This window comes from Pygocentrus nattereri, chromosome 4 (genome assembly GCF_015220715.1).
Source record: "Pygocentrus nattereri isolate fPygNat1 chromosome 4, fPygNat1.pri, whole genome shotgun sequence".
Lineage (NCBI taxonomy): Eukaryota > Metazoa > Chordata > Actinopteri > Characiformes > Serrasalmidae > Pygocentrus > Pygocentrus nattereri.
The window spans coordinates 48813461-48826042 of NC_051214.1; the positions used below are offsets into that span (position 1 = coordinate 48813461).

General features: G+C 49.1%; 23 non-coding genes across 23 annotated transcripts; all 23 read left to right on the plus strand.

The window, feature by feature from the left end:
- Positions 1–62: 62 nt before the first annotated feature.
- Positions 63–144, plus strand: trnas-uga. Its single transcript has one exon. It is a non-coding gene; the product is annotated as a tRNA-Ser (tRNA).
- A 225-nt stretch (positions 145–369) lies between these two features.
- On the plus strand, positions 370–452 carry trnal-cag. The gene has a single exon. It is a non-coding gene; the product is annotated as a tRNA-Leu (tRNA).
- Positions 453–558: 106 nt separating this feature from the next.
- trnas-aga lies at positions 559–640 on the plus strand. The gene has a single exon. It is a non-coding gene; the product is annotated as a tRNA-Ser (tRNA).
- A 1026-nt stretch (positions 641–1666) lies between these two features.
- trnas-uga lies at positions 1667–1748 on the plus strand. The gene has a single exon. It is a non-coding gene; the product is annotated as a tRNA-Ser (tRNA).
- A 225-nt stretch (positions 1749–1973) lies between these two features.
- On the plus strand, positions 1974–2056 carry trnal-cag. The gene has a single exon. It is a non-coding gene; the product is annotated as a tRNA-Leu (tRNA).
- Positions 2057–2162: 106 nt separating this feature from the next.
- trnas-aga lies at positions 2163–2244 on the plus strand. Its single transcript has one exon. It is a non-coding gene; the product is annotated as a tRNA-Ser (tRNA).
- Positions 2245–3270: 1026 nt separating this feature from the next.
- trnas-uga lies at positions 3271–3352 on the plus strand. Its single transcript has one exon. It is a non-coding gene; the product is annotated as a tRNA-Ser (tRNA).
- A 225-nt stretch (positions 3353–3577) lies between these two features.
- Positions 3578–3660, plus strand: trnal-cag. Its single transcript has one exon. It is a non-coding gene; the product is annotated as a tRNA-Leu (tRNA).
- A 106-nt stretch (positions 3661–3766) lies between these two features.
- trnas-aga lies at positions 3767–3848 on the plus strand. The gene has a single exon. It is a non-coding gene; the product is annotated as a tRNA-Ser (tRNA).
- A 1026-nt stretch (positions 3849–4874) lies between these two features.
- Positions 4875–4956, plus strand: trnas-uga. The gene has a single exon. It is a non-coding gene; the product is annotated as a tRNA-Ser (tRNA).
- Positions 4957–5181: 225 nt separating this feature from the next.
- Positions 5182–5264, plus strand: trnal-cag. The gene has a single exon. It is a non-coding gene; the product is annotated as a tRNA-Leu (tRNA).
- A 106-nt stretch (positions 5265–5370) lies between these two features.
- trnas-aga lies at positions 5371–5452 on the plus strand. The gene has a single exon. It is a non-coding gene; the product is annotated as a tRNA-Ser (tRNA).
- Positions 5453–6478: 1026 nt separating this feature from the next.
- Positions 6479–6560, plus strand: trnas-uga. Its single transcript has one exon. It is a non-coding gene; the product is annotated as a tRNA-Ser (tRNA).
- Positions 6561–6785: 225 nt separating this feature from the next.
- On the plus strand, positions 6786–6868 carry trnal-cag. Its single transcript has one exon. It is a non-coding gene; the product is annotated as a tRNA-Leu (tRNA).
- Positions 6869–6974: 106 nt separating this feature from the next.
- Positions 6975–7056, plus strand: trnas-aga. Its single transcript has one exon. It is a non-coding gene; the product is annotated as a tRNA-Ser (tRNA).
- Positions 7057–8082: 1026 nt separating this feature from the next.
- On the plus strand, positions 8083–8164 carry trnas-uga. Its single transcript has one exon. It is a non-coding gene; the product is annotated as a tRNA-Ser (tRNA).
- Positions 8165–8389: 225 nt separating this feature from the next.
- On the plus strand, positions 8390–8472 carry trnal-cag. The gene has a single exon. It is a non-coding gene; the product is annotated as a tRNA-Leu (tRNA).
- A 106-nt stretch (positions 8473–8578) lies between these two features.
- Positions 8579–8660, plus strand: trnas-aga. The gene has a single exon. It is a non-coding gene; the product is annotated as a tRNA-Ser (tRNA).
- A 1026-nt stretch (positions 8661–9686) lies between these two features.
- Positions 9687–9768, plus strand: trnas-uga. The gene has a single exon. It is a non-coding gene; the product is annotated as a tRNA-Ser (tRNA).
- A 414-nt stretch (positions 9769–10182) lies between these two features.
- trnas-aga lies at positions 10183–10264 on the plus strand. Its single transcript has one exon. It is a non-coding gene; the product is annotated as a tRNA-Ser (tRNA).
- A 1026-nt stretch (positions 10265–11290) lies between these two features.
- trnas-uga lies at positions 11291–11372 on the plus strand. The gene has a single exon. It is a non-coding gene; the product is annotated as a tRNA-Ser (tRNA).
- A 225-nt stretch (positions 11373–11597) lies between these two features.
- On the plus strand, positions 11598–11680 carry trnal-cag. Its single transcript has one exon. It is a non-coding gene; the product is annotated as a tRNA-Leu (tRNA).
- Positions 11681–11786: 106 nt separating this feature from the next.
- On the plus strand, positions 11787–11868 carry trnas-aga. Its single transcript has one exon. It is a non-coding gene; the product is annotated as a tRNA-Ser (tRNA).
- Positions 11869–12582: the final 714 nt, after the last annotated feature.

A 12582-nucleotide genomic window follows, 5' to 3' on the forward strand; every position in this document is an offset into this window, starting at 1 on the left:
TAAATATCCATGACCGACTTGTGCAAGTTCAGCCGCAGGCACTGGTTCATGAAGCGCGGCCGGTAGTCGTGGCCGAGTGGTTAAGGCGATGGACTTGAAATCCATTGGGGTCTCCCCGCGCAGGTTCGAATCCTGCCGACTACGGAGGTGTTTTCGTTTATCTGGCAGAGGGGCTGTAGCTGCTTCATGACAGAACCCAGCCTGTGGTTAAAAAGACTATCTTGAACGTACATCAGAGCCATAGTCGCTTTAACGAAGCACCTGCCTCTAAAGCCTTTGGAGTTACAATAAAGAGGGATTCTTTCTGTTTTAATGTCGGGACCAAAACATATATGCGTCACCTACACTACGTGCAGCTTCTGGCAGGTTGTCAGGATGGCCGAGCGGTCTAAGGCGCTGCGTTCAGGTCGCAGTCTCTCCTGGAGGCGTGGGTTCGAATCCCACTTCTGACAAGCTTTTCAATCACCTTGTGCTCCAGTTTGGCTTATTTGTCTTTTGAATGGCTATGGCTGACTTGTGTAGTTTGAGCCGTTGCGGGCCAGAGCTTGCACGTGCTTGGTAGTCGTGGCCGAGTGGTTAAGGCGATGGACTAGAAATCCATTGGGGTTTCCCCGCGCAGGTTCGAATCCTGCCGACTACGGGCTGCTTTTCATTTATCTGGAGGCACGGCTCTTTCTACTTCCCAATTGGACCGAGGTAGAAGCCTCAGTCCAGCATGTGCTCCCTCCACCAATACGTCCATTCTTTTGTTCACTATGGACAAAAGTTGGGGAGAGTGGTGTAAAGTACGCCGCCACTGGACTCTGGAGCAGTGGAAACTTGTTCTGTGGCATGACCAATAACGTTGCTCTTTCTGGGAGTCTGATGAATGAGTCTGGATTTGGCCAATGCCCGGAGAACCTTACCTACCTCACTGCATTGTGCCAACTGTAAAGTTTACTGGAGGAGGGATAATGCTATGGGGTTGTTTTTTAGGGGCTGGCCTAGGCACCTTAGTTCCAGTCAGGGGAAATCTTAATGCTTCAGCGTATCATGACATTTTGGAAATTTTAGGCTTCTAGCTTTGTGGAAAAAATTTAGGATAGGTCCTTTTCTCTTCCAGCATGAATGTGCCCCAGTGCTCAAAACAAGCTCCATTAAAGGCATGGTTGGGTGAGTTTGGTGTGGAAGAACGTGACTGGCCCACACAGAGCCCTGACCTCAACCCCACTGAACACCTTTGGGATGAACTAGAACGGAGATTGCGAACCAGGCCCTCTAGACCAACATCAGTGGCTGACCTCACAAATGCCCTTCTGGATGAAAGGGCAACTTTTCCACAGACACACTCCCAAGTCTTGTAGAAAGCCTTCCCAAAACAGTGTAAGCTGTTATAGCTGCAACAGGGGGACTAACTCCATATTAACACCTATGGATTTAGAATGAGAGGTCATGAAAGCTCCTGAATGTGCAGGTGTTCCAATGTTTTTGTCCATATGGTGAAATTCTCAGATTAAGTTCTCAAAGAAGAAGAAAAGGCTGCGTCATGAAGGCGTGGCTTCGAAGCCTGCATCTGACATGCTTTTCAAATGCCTCGTGCTCGACTTTTGCATAGTTGCACTAAGTAAATATCCATGACCGACTTGTGCAAGTTCAGCCGCAGGCACTGGTTCATGAAGCGCGGCCGGTAGTCGTGGCCGAGTGGTTAAGGCGATGGACTTGAAATCCATTGGGGTCTCCCCGCGCAGGTTCGAATCCTGCCGACTACGGAGGTGTTTTCGTTTATCTGGCAGAGGGGCTGTAGCTGCTTCATGACAGAACCCAGCCTGTGGTTAAAAAGACTATCTTGAACGTACATCAGAGCCATAGTCGCTTTAACGAAGCACCTGCCTCTAAAGCCTTTGGAGTTACAATAAAGAGGGATTCTTTCTGTTTTAATGTCGGGACCAAAACATATATGCGTCACCTACACTACGTGCAGCTTCTGGCAGGTTGTCAGGATGGCCGAGCGGTCTAAGGCGCTGCGTTCAGGTCGCAGTCTCTCCTGGAGGCGTGGGTTCGAATCCCACTTCTGACAAGCTTTTCAATCACCTTGTGCTCCAGTTTGGCTTATTTGTCTTTTGAATGGCTATGGCTGACTTGTGTAGTTTGAGCCGTTGCGGGCCAGAGCTTGCACGTGCTTGGTAGTCGTGGCCGAGTGGTTAAGGCGATGGACTAGAAATCCATTGGGGTTTCCCCGCGCAGGTTCGAATCCTGCCGACTACGGGCTGCTTTTCATTTATCTGGAGGCACGGCTCTTTCTACTTCCCAATTGGACCGAGGTAGAAGCCTCAGTCCAGCATGTGCTCCCTCCACCAATACGTCCATTCTTTTGTTCACTATGGACAAAAGTTGGGGAGAGTGGTGTAAAGTACGCCGCCACTGGACTCTGGAGCAGTGGAAACTTGTTCTGTGGCATGACCAATAACGTTGCTCTTTCTGGGAGTCTGATGAATGAGTCTGGATTTGGCCAATGCCCGGAGAACCTTACCTACCTCACTGCATTGTGCCAACTGTAAAGTTTACTGGAGGAGGGATAATGCTATGGGGTTGTTTTTTAGGGGCTGGCCTAGGCACCTTAGTTCCAGTCAGGGGAAATCTTAATGCTTCAGCGTATCATGACATTTTGGAAATTTTAGGCTTCTAGCTTTGTGGAAAAAATTTAGGATAGGTCCTTTTCTCTTCCAGCATGAATGTGCCCCAGTGCTCAAAACAAGCTCCATTAAAGGCATGGTTGGGTGAGTTTGGTGTGGAAGAACGTGACTGGCCCACACAGAGCCCTGACCTCAACCCCACTGAACACCTTTGGGATGAACTAGAACGGAGATTGCGAACCAGGCCCTCTAGACCAACATCAGTGGCTGACCTCACAAATGCCCTTCTGGATGAAAGGGCAACTTTTCCACAGACACACTCCCAAGTCTTGTAGAAAGCCTTCCCAAAACAGTGTAAGCTGTTATAGCTGCAACAGGGGGACTAACTCCATATTAACACCTATGGATTTAGAATGAGAGGTCATGAAAGCTCCTGAATGTGCAGGTGTTCCAATGTTTTTGTCCATATGGTGAAATTCTCAGATTAAGTTCTCAAAGAAGAAGAAAAGGCTGCGTCATGAAGGCGTGGCTTCGAAGCCTGCATCTGACATGCTTTTCAAATGCCTCGTGCTCGACTTTTGCATAGTTGCACTAAGTAAATATCCATGACCGACTTGTGCAAGTTCAGCCGCAGGCACTGGTTCATGAAGCGCGGCCGGTAGTCGTGGCCGAGTGGTTAAGGCGATGGACTTGAAATCCATTGGGGTCTCCCCGCGCAGGTTCGAATCCTGCCGACTACGGAGGTGTTTTCGTTTATCTGGCAGAGGGGCTGTAGCTGCTTCATGACAGAACCCAGCCTGTGGTTAAAAAGACTATCTTGAACGTACATCAGAGCCATAGTCGCTTTAACGAAGCACCTGCCTCTAAAGCCTTTGGAGTTACAATAAAGAGGGATTCTTTCTGTTTTAATGTCGGGACCAAAACATATAAGCGTCACCTACACTACGTGCAGCTTCTGGCAGGTTGTCAGGATGGCCGAGCGGTCTAAGGCGCTGCGTTCAGGTCGCAGTCTCTCCTGGAGGCGTGGGTTCGAATCCCACTTCTGACAAGCTTTTCAATCACCTTGTGCTCCAGTTTGGCTTATTTGTCTTTTGAATGGCTATGGCTGACTTGTGTAGTTTGAGCCGTTGCGGGCCAGAGCTTGCATGTGCTTGGTAGTCGTGGCCGAGTGGTTAAGGCGATGGACTAGAAATCCATTGGGGTTTCCCCGCGCAGGTTCGAATCCTGCCGACTACGGGCTGCTTTTCATTTATCTGGAGGCACGGCTCTTTCTACTTCCCAATTGGACCGAGGTAGAAGCCTCAGTCCAGCATGTGCTCCCTCCACCAATACGTCCATTCTTTTCTTCACTATGGACAAAAGTTGGGGAGAGTGGTGTAAAGTACGCCACCACTGGACTCTGGAGCAGTGGAAACTTGTTCTGTGGCATGACCAATGACGTTGCTCTTTCTGGGAGTCTGATGAATGAGTCTGGATTTGGCCAATGCCCGGAGAACCTTACCTACCTCACTGCATTGTGCCAACTGTAAAGTTTACTGGAGGAGGGATAATGCTATGGGGTTGTTTTTTAGGGGCTGGCCTAGGCACCTTAGTTCCAGTCAGGGGAAATCTTAATGCTTCAGCGTATCATGACATTTTGGAAATTTTAGGCTTCTAGCTTTGTGGAAAAAATTTAGGATAGGTCCTTTTCTCTTCCAGCATGAATGTGCCCCAGTGCTCAAAACAAGCTCCATTAAAGGCATGGTTGGGTGAGTTTGGTGTGGAAGAACGTGACTGGCCCACACAGAGCCCTGACCTCAACCCCACTGAACACCTTTGGGATGAACTAGAACGGAGATTGCGAACCAGGCCCTCTAGACCAACATCAGTGGCTGACCTCACAAATGCCCTTCTGGATGAAAGGGCAACTTTTCCACAGACACACTCCCAAGTCTTGTAGAAAGCCTTCCCAAAACAGTGTAAGCTGTTATAGCTGCAACAGGGGGACTAACTCCATATTAACACCTATGGATTTAGAATGAGAGGTCATGAAAGCTCCTGAATGTGCAGGTGTTCCAATGTTTTTGTCCATATGGTGAAATTCTCAGATTAAGTTCTCAAAGAAGAAGAAAAGGCTGCGTCATGAAGGCGTGGCTTCGAAGCCTGCATCTGACATGCTTTTCAAATGCCTCGTGCTCGACTTTTGCATAGTTGCACTAAGTAAATATCCATGACCGACTTGTGCAAGTTCAGCCGCAGGCACTGGTTCATGAAGCGCGGCCGGTAGTCGTGGCCGAGTGGTTAAGGCGATGGACTTGAAATCCATTGGGGTCTCCCCGCGCAGGTTCGAATCCTGCCGACTACGGAGGTGTTTTCGTTTATCTGGCAGAGGGGCTGTAGCTGCTTCATGACAGAACCCAGCCTGTGGTTAAAAAGACTATCTTGAACGTACATCAGAGCCATAGTCGCTTTAACGAAGCACCTGCCTCTAAAGCCTTTGGAGTTACAATAAAGAGGGATTCTTTCTGTTTTAATGTCGGGACCAAAACATATAAGCGTCACCTACACTACGTGCGGCTTCTGGCAGGTTGTCAGGATGGCCGAGCGGTCTAAGGCGCTGCGTTCAGGTCGCAGTCTCTCCTGGAGGCGTGGGTTCGAATCCCACTTCTGACAAGCTTTTCAATCACCTTGTGCTCCAGTTTGGCTTATTTGTCTTTTGAATGGCTATGGCTGACTTGTGTAGTTTGAGCCGTTGCGGGCCAGAGCTTGCATGTGCTTGGTAGTCGTGGCCGAGTGGTTAAGGCGATGGACTAGAAATCCATTGGGGTTTCCCCGCGCAGGTTCGAATCCTGCCGACTACGGGCTGCTTTTCATTTATCTGGAGGCACGGCTCTTTCTACTTCCCAATTGGACCGAGGTAGAAGCCTCAGTCCAGCATGTGCTCCCTCCACCAATACGTCCATTCTTTTGTTCACTATGGACAAAAGTTGGGGAGAGTGGTGTAAAGTACGCCGCCACTGGACTCTGGAGCAGTGGAAACTTGTTCTGTGGCATGACCAATAACGTTGCTCTTTCTGGGAGTCTGATGAATGAGTCTGGATTTGGCCAATGCCCGGAGAACCTTACCTACCTCACTGCATTGTGCCAACTGTAAAGTTTACTGGAGGAGGGATAATGCTATGGGGTTGTTTTTTAGGGGCTGGCCTAGGCACCTTAGTTCCAGTCAGGGGAAATCTTAATGCTTCAGCGTATCATGACATTTTGGAAATTTTAGGCTTCTAGCTTTGTGGAAAAAATTTAGGATAGGTCCTTTTCTCTTCCAGCATGAATGTGCCCCAGTGCTCAAAACAAGCTCCATTAAAGGCATGGTTGGGTGAGTTTGGTGTGGAAGAACGTGACTGGCCCACACAGAGCCCTGACCTCAACCCCACTGAACACCTTTGGGATGAACTAGAACGGAGATTGCGAACCAGGCCCTCTAGACCAACATCAGTGGCTGACCTCACAAATGCCCTTCTGGATGAAAGGGCAACTTTTCCACAGACACACTCCCAAGTCTTGTAGAAAGCCTTCCCAAAACAGTGTAAGCTGTTATAGCTGCAACAGGGGGACTAACTCCATATTAACACCTATGGATTTAGAATGAGAGGTCATGAAAGCTCCTGAATGTGCAGGTGTTCCAATGTTTTTGTCCATATGGTGAAATTCTCAGATTAAGTTCTCAAAGAAGAAGAAAAGGCTGCGTCATGAAGGCGTGGCTTCGAAGCCTGCATCTGACATGCTTTTCAAATGCCTCGTGCTCGACTTTTGCATAGTTGCACTAAGTAAATATCCATGACCGACTTGTGCAAGTTCAGCCGCAGGCACTGGTTCATGAAGCGCGGCCGGTAGTCGTGGCCGAGTGGTTAAGGCGATGGACTTGAAATCCATTGGGGTCTCCCCGCGCAGGTTCGAATCCTGCCGACTACGGAGGTGTTTTCGTTTATCTGGCAGAGGGGCTGTAGCTGCTTCATGACAGAACCCAGCCTGTGGTTAAAAAGACTATCTTGAACGTACATCAGAGCCATAGTCGCTTTAACGAAGCACCTGCCTCTAAAGCCTTTGGAGTTACAATAAAGAGGGATTCTTTCTGTTTTAATGTCGGGACCAAAACATATATGCGTCACCTACACTACGTGCAGCTTCTGGCAGGTTGTCAGGATGGCCGAGCGGTCTAAGGCGCTGCGTTCAGGTCGCAGTCTCTCCTGGAGGCGTGGGTTCGAATCCCACTTCTGACAAGCTTTTCAATCACCTTGTGCTCCAGTTTGGCTTATTTGTCTTTTGAATGGCTATGGCTGACTTGTGTAGTTTGAGCCGTTGCGGGCCAGAGCTTGCACGTGCTTGGTAGTCGTGGCCGAGTGGTTAAGGCGATGGACTAGAAATCCATTGGGGTTTCCCCGCGCAGGTTCGAATCCTGCCGACTACGGGCTGCTTTTCATTTATCTGGAGGCATGGCTCTTTCTACTTCCCAATTGGACCGAGGTAGAAGCCTCAGTCCAGCATGTGCTCCCTCCACCAATACGTCCATTCTTTTGTTCACTATGGACAAAAGTTGGGGAGAGTGGTGTAAAGTACGCCGCCACTGGACTCTGGAGCAGTGGAAACTTGTTCTGTGGCATGACCAATAACGTTGCTCTTTCTGGGAGTCTGATGAATGAGTCTGGATTTGGCCAATGCCCGGAGAACCTTACCTACCTCACTGCATTGTGCCAACTGTAAAGTTTACTGGAGGAGGGATAATGCTATGGGGTTGTTTTTTAGGGGCTGGCCTAGGCACCTTAGTTCCAGTCAGGGGAAATCTTAATGCTTCAGCGTATCATGACATTTTGGAAATTTTAGGCTTCTAGCTTTGTGGAAAAAATTTAGGATAGGTCCTTTTCTCTTCCAGCATGAATGTGCCCCAGTGCTCAAAACAAGCTCCATTAAAGGCATGGTTGGGTGAGTTTGGTGTGGAAGAACTTGACTGGCCCACACAGAGCCCTGACCTCAACCCCACTGAACACCTTTGGGATGAACTAGAACGGAGATTGCGAACCAGGCCCTCTAGACCAACATCAGTGGCTGACCTCACAAATGCCCTTCTGGATGAAAGGGCAACTTTTCCACAGACACACTCCCAAGTCTTGTAGAAAGCCTTCCCAAAACAGTGTAAGCTGTTATAGCTGCAACAGGGGGACTAACTCCATATTAACACCTATGGATTTAGAATGAGAGGTCATCAAAGCTCCTGAATGTGCAGGTGTTCCAATGTTTTTGTCCATATGGTGAAATTCTCAGATTAAGTTCTCAAAGAAGAAGAAAAGGCTGCGTCATGAAGGCGTGGCTTCGAAGCCTGCATCTGACATGCTTTTCAAATGCCTCGTGCTCGACTTTTGCATAGTTGCACTAAGTAAATATCCATGACCGACTTGTGCAAGTTCAGCCGCAGGCACTGGTTCACGAAGCGCGGCCGGTAGTCGTGGCCGAGTGGTTAAGGCGATGGACTTGAAATCCATTGGGGTCTCCCCGCGCAGGTTCGAATCCTGCCGACTACGGAGGTGTTTTCGTTTATCTGGCAGAGGGGCTGTAGCTGCTTCATGACAGAACCCAGCCTGTGGTTAAAAAGACTATCTTGCACGTACATCAGAGCCATAGTCGCTTTAACGAAGCACCTGCCTCTAAAGCCTTTGGAGTTACAATAAAGAGGGATTCTTTCTGTTTTAATGTCGGGACCAAAACATATAAGCGTCACCTACACTACGTGCGGCTTCTGGCAGGTTGTCAGGATGGCCGAGCGGTCTAAGGCGCTGCGTTCAGGTCGCAGTCTCTCCTGGAGGCGTGGGTTCGAATCCCACTTCTGACAAGCTTTTCAATCACCTTGTGCTCCAGTTTGGCTTATTTGTCTTTTGAATGGGTATGGCTGACTTGTGTAGTTTGAGCCGTTGCGGGCCAGAGCTTGCATGTGCTTGGTAGTCGTGGCCGAGTGGTTAAGGCGATGGACTAGAAATCCATTGGGGTTTCCCCGCGCAGGTTCGAATCCTGCCGACTACGGGCTGCTTTTCATTTATCTGGAGGCACGGCTCTTTCTACTTCCCAATTGGACCGAGGTAGAAGCCTCAGTCCAGCATGTGCTCCCTCCACCAATACGTCCATTCTTTTGTTCACTATGGACAAAAGTTGGGGAGAGTGGTGTAAAGTACGCCGCCACTGGACTCTGGAGCAGTGGAAACTTGTTCTGTGGCATGACCAATAACGTTGCTCTTTCTGGGAGTCTGATGAATGAGTCTGGATTTGGCCAATGCCCGGAGAACCTTACCTACCTCACTGCATTGTGCCAACTGTAAAGTTTACTGGAGGAGGGATAATGCTATGGGGTTGTTTTTTAGGGGCTGGCCTAGGCACCTTAGTTCCAGTCAGGGGAAATCTTAATGCTTCAGCGTATCATGACATTTTGGAAATTTTAGGCTTCTAGCTTTGTGGAAAAAATTTAGGATAGGTCCTTTTCTCTTCCAGCATGAATGTGCCCCAGTGCTCAAAACAAGCTCCATTAAAGGCATGGTTGGGTGAGTTTGGTGTGGAAGAACGTGACTGGCCCACACAGAGCCCTGACCTCAACCCCACTGAACACCTTTGGGATGAACTAGAACGGAGATTGCGAACCAGGCCCTCTAGACCAACATCAGTGGCTGACCTCACAAATGCCCTTCTGGATGAAAGGGCAACTTTTCCACAGACACACTCCCAAGTCTTGTAGAAAGCCTTCCCAAAACAGTGTAAGCTGTTATAGCTGCAACAGGGGGACTAACTCCATATTAACACCTATGGATTTAGAATGAGAGGTCATGAAAGCTCCTGAATGTGCAGGTGTTCCAATGTTTTTGTCCATATGGTGAAATTCTCAGATTAAGTTCTCAAAGAAGAAGAAAAGGCTGCGTCATGAAGGCGTGGCTTCGAAGCCTGCATCTGACATGCTTTTCAAATGCCTCGTGCTCGACTTTTGCATAGTTGCACTAAGTAAATATCCATGACCGACTTGTGCAAGTTCAGCCGCAGGCACTGGTTCATGAAGCGCGGCCGGTAGTCGTGGCCGAGTGGTTAAGGCGATGGACTTGAAATCCATTGGGGTCTCCCCGCGCAGGTTCGAATCCTGCCGACTACGGAGGTGTTTTCGTTTATCTGGCAGAGGGGCTGTAGCTGCTTCATGACAGAACCCAGCCTGTGGTTAAAAAGACTATCTTGAACGTACATCAGAGCCATAGTCGCTTTAACGAAGCACCTGCCTCTAAAGCCTTTGGAGTTACAATAAAGAGGGATTCTTTCTGTTTTAATGTCGGGACCAAAACATATAAGCGTCACCTACACTACGTGCGGCTTTTGGCAGGTTGTCAGGATGGCCGAGCGGTCTAAGGCGCTGCTTTCAGGTCGCAGTCTCTCCTGGAGGCGTGGGTTTGAATCCCAGTTCTGACAAGCTTTTCAATCACCTTGTGCTCCAGTTTGGCTTATTTGTCTTTTGAATGGCTATGGCTGACTTGTGTAGTTTGAGCCGTTGCGGGCCAGAGCTTGCACGTGCTTGGTAGTCGTGGCCGAGTGGTTAAGGCGATGGACTAGAAATCCATTGGGGTTTCCCCGCGCAGGTTCGAATCCTGCCGACTACGGGCTGCTTTTCATTTATCTGGAGGCACGGCTCTTTCTACTTCCCAATTGGACCGAGGTAGAAGCCTCAGTCCAGCATGTGCTCCCTCCACCAATACGTCCATTCTTTTGTTCACTATGGACAAAAGTTGGGGAGAGTGGTGTAAAGTACGCCGCCACTGGACTCTGGAGCAGTGGAAACTTGTTCTGTGGCATGACCAATAACGTTGCTCTTTCTGGGAGTCTGATGAATGAGTCTGGATTTGGCCAATGCCCGGAGAACCTTACCTACCTCACTGCATTGTGCCAACTGTAAAGTTTACTGGAGGAGGGATAATGCTATGGGGTTGTTTTTTAGGGGCTGGCCTAGGCACCTTAGTTCCAGTCAGGGGAAATCTTAATGCTTCAGCGTATCATGACATTTTGGAAATTTTAGGCTTCTAGCTTTGTGGAAAAAATTTAGGATAGGTCCTTTTCTCTTCCAGCATGAATGTGCCCCAGTGCTCAAAACAAGCTCCATTAAAGGCATGGTTGGGTGAGTTTGGTGTGGAAGAACGTGACTGGCCCACACAGAGCCCTGACCTCAACCCCACTGAACACCTTTGGGATGAACTAGAACGGAGATTGCGAACCAGGCCCTCTAGACCAACATCAGTGGCTGACCTCACAAATGCCCTTCTGGATGAAAGGGCAACTTTTCCACAGACACACTCCCAAGTCTTGTAGAAAGCCTTCCCAAAACAGTGTAAGCTGTTATAGCTGCAACAGGGGGACTAACTCCATATTAACACCTATGGATTTAGAATGAGAGGTCATGAAAGCTCCTGAATGTGCAGGTGTTCCAATGTTTTTGTCCATATGGTGAAATTCTCAGATTAAGTTCTCAAAGAAGAAGAAAAGGCTGCGTCATGAAGGCGTGGCTTCGAAGCCTGCATCTGACATGCTTTTCAAATGCCTCGTGCTCGACTTTTGCATAGTTGCACTAAGTAAATATCCATGACCGACTTGTGCAAGTTCAGCCGCAGGCACTGGTTCATGAAGCGCGGCCGGTAGTCGTGGCCGAGTGGTTAAGGCGATGGACTTGAAATCCATTGGGGTCTCCCCGCGCAGGTTCGAATCCTGCCGACTACGGAGGTGTTTTCGTTTATCTGGCAGAGGGGCTGTAGCTGCTTCATGACAGAACCCAGCCTGTGGTTAAAAAGACTATCTTGAACGTACATCAGAGCCATAGTCGCTTTAACGAAGCACCTGCCTCTAAAGCCTTTGGAGTTACAATAAAGAGGGATTCTTTCTGTTTTAATGTCGGGACCAAAACATATAAGCGTCACCTACACTACGTGCGGCTTCTGGCAGGTTGTCAGGATGGCCGAGCGGTCTAAGGCGCTGCGTTCAGGTCGCAGTCTCTCCTGGAGGCGTGGGTTCGAATCCCACTTCTGACAAGCTTTTCAATCACCTTGTGCTCCAGTTTGGCTTATTTGTCTTTTGAATGGCTATGGCTGACTTGTGTAGTTTGAGCCGTTGCGGGCCAGAGCTTGCACGTGCTTGGTAGTCGTGGCCGAGTGGTTAAGGCGATGGACTAGAAATCCATTGGGGTTTCCCCGCGCAGGTTCGAATCCTGCCGACTACGGGCTGCTTTTCATTTATCTGGAGGCACGGCTCTTTCTACTTCCCAATTGGACCGAGGTAGAAGCCTCAGTCCAGCATGTGCTCCCTCCACCAATACGTCCATTCTTTTGTTCACTATGGACAAAAGTTGGGGAGAGTGGTGTAAAGTACGCCGCCACTGGACTCTGGAGCAGTGGAAACTTGTTCTGTGGCATGACCAATAACGTTGCTCTTTCTGGGAGTCTGATGAATGAGTCTGGATTTGGCCAATGCCCGGAGAACCTTACCTACCTCACTGCATTGTGCCAACTGTAAAGTTTACTGGAGGAGGGATAATGCTATGGGGTTGTTTTTTAGGGGCTGGCCTAGGCACCTTAGTTCCAGTCAGGGGAAATCTTAATGCTTCAGCGTATCATGACATTTTGGAAATTTTAGGCTTCTAGCTTTGTGGAAAAAATTTAGGATAGGTCCTTTTCTCTTCCAGCATGAATGTGCCCCAGTGCTCAAAACAAGCTCCATTAAAGGCATGGTTGGGTGAGTTTGGTGTGGAAGAACGTGACTGGCCCACACAGAGCCCTGACCTCAACCCCACTGAACACCTTTGGGATGAACTAGAACGGAGATTGCGAACCAGGCCCTCTAGACCAACATCAGTGGCTGACCTCACAAATGCCCTTCTGGATGAAAGGGCAACTTTTCCACAGACACACTCCCAAGTCTTGTAGAAAGCCTTCCC